Source organism: Silene latifolia, chromosome 5 (genome assembly GCF_048544455.1).
Source record: "Silene latifolia isolate original U9 population chromosome 5, ASM4854445v1, whole genome shotgun sequence".
Lineage (NCBI taxonomy): Eukaryota > Viridiplantae > Streptophyta > Magnoliopsida > Caryophyllales > Caryophyllaceae > Silene > Silene latifolia.
This window is the reverse complement of record NC_133530.1, coordinates 36,355,678-36,357,400: the sequence shown is the minus strand read 5'-3', so window position 1 is coordinate 36,357,400 and position 1,723 is coordinate 36,355,678. Positions and strand designations below refer to the sequence as shown.

Sequence of the window (1,723 nt, the reverse complement as noted above, 5' to 3'; positions counted from 1 at the left end):
GAAAAGAGACCGAAAGGCTTAATTTGAATAGGGACTTAGACGACCTATTTGACATCCTGAGACGGTATTGGACAGACCTTGACTTTACTAGACTGACCCTTAAGCCATGGTGAACCGAAATTCCTAGCTGCTTTTTATTATCTACTTAATCTTCATTTAATTTTCGGTAGTTAGTATAGAATCAATCAACCAAAACCCCCCATAATTGCTGCTTTAATAGATTAAAAGTTAGCAAATACAATTGATCTTGTCTCTTTGTGGTTCGACCCTTACTATCACTAGCTATAGTTTTAGTTTGGATTATAAATTTAATTTTGATACAAAACGACGGTATCAAATTTTGGCGCCGTTGCCGGGGAGACGGTGTAATTCTGTTTGCTCTATTTTTAGTTTATTTTTCTTGTCTCAAGGAACTTTGGCCGTTGCTTACTCTTGCTTCTAGTTTTGCTTTTGCACAGTTAGAAGACAGATTTTTGAGAGGAAGGCTTGAGCACTCTCCGTTTCGCGATCATGACTACAATATATGATAATCTTCAGCCACAAGTGCAACATGTTCCAAAGGGATACGATTTACCCACCCCCACTCATGGTCATTTTGAATTCCGTTCCTCCTATATCGATTTAGTGGAGCGAAATCAGTTTGCCGGTTTACCGGACGAGGATCCTTTGAAGCATATGGAAATTTTCACAGACTACTGCTGTTCCATACCTGTACCGGCTGGGGTGACCCAAGATGAAGTAAAGGGTATGATGTTCTTATACTCCTTGAAGGATTCGGCGCTAGATTGGTACCGCTACCTTGATAGGGTAGCAGCTAGAGTCACAGATTGGACATCTCTAGCATTAGCTTTCTACAAAAAATACTTCCCACTCGCAAAGACTGGTGCCTTGAGAAGCAAAATTACAAATTTCCAGCAAGGACCTGATGAGGGATTTTGTGAAGCATGGGCACGTTTCAGGAGTTTGGTTCGGTCTGTCCCTCACCACGGTTTCCAGCAGTGGTACCTTTGCAACTTATTCTACAATTCTTTATATGATGACTACAAGGTTATCCTGGATGCAGCTGCGAATGGTAGGTTCCAAAATAATACTGGTCAGAATAAAGGTTGGAACACTATTGAGGAGATGGCAGTCCATAGAGCTGAGTTTGGGAGTTCGCGTGGAAACTCGCGAAAGCCAAGCGATGAAATGAGTGTCGTTGCGACACTCATAGCTTCTATTACAGCCCGGATCTAAAAGCTCGAGACTTCTAAGGTTTGCGAGAGAGAAATTGAAATTCATATTCATAACTCAGATGAGACCGCGGAATTGAGAGAAACAATCCGAGCTCTTTTGGTTCAAGTCACGAAAATAGAAGAAGCTGGGATTGAATCTGCAAGGAATGTTGTGAAGCAATTAGAGAATTTAGCGGTTAACCAAGTCGCCAATTCTTCAAGCAAATGTGAGGGGCCAATTGAAACCATTAATGCCATTAATCTCCGAAGTGGCCTCTCATATGACGGTCCTGACAAGCCAAGAAAAGGCTCGGAAAATGCTGAAAAGTCAGACTTAAATTCGGGTGCGAAAACGAGCTTTACTGCCAGTACCAGCGGTTGATCGACCAACAACATCAGTCGCTCGACCTGAATCTCTGATGAAAAAGTTTCTGACCAGAAACTAATTGAACCCAGCGCATGTGGTCGATCGACTAACAATATCAGTCGATCGACCGAAGTTCCTGACG

The 1,723-nt window shown here is 42.3% G+C and overlaps 1 non-coding gene across 1 annotated transcript; it reads right to left on the bottom strand.

Moving 5' to 3' along the window:
• Positions 1 to 884: 884 nt before the first annotated feature.
• On the bottom strand, positions 885 to 992 carry LOC141658334 (small nucleolar RNA R71). The gene has a single exon (XR_012549226.1). It is a non-coding gene; the product is annotated as a small nucleolar RNA R71 (small nucleolar RNA).
• Between the last annotated feature and the right edge of the window lie 731 nt (positions 993 to 1,723).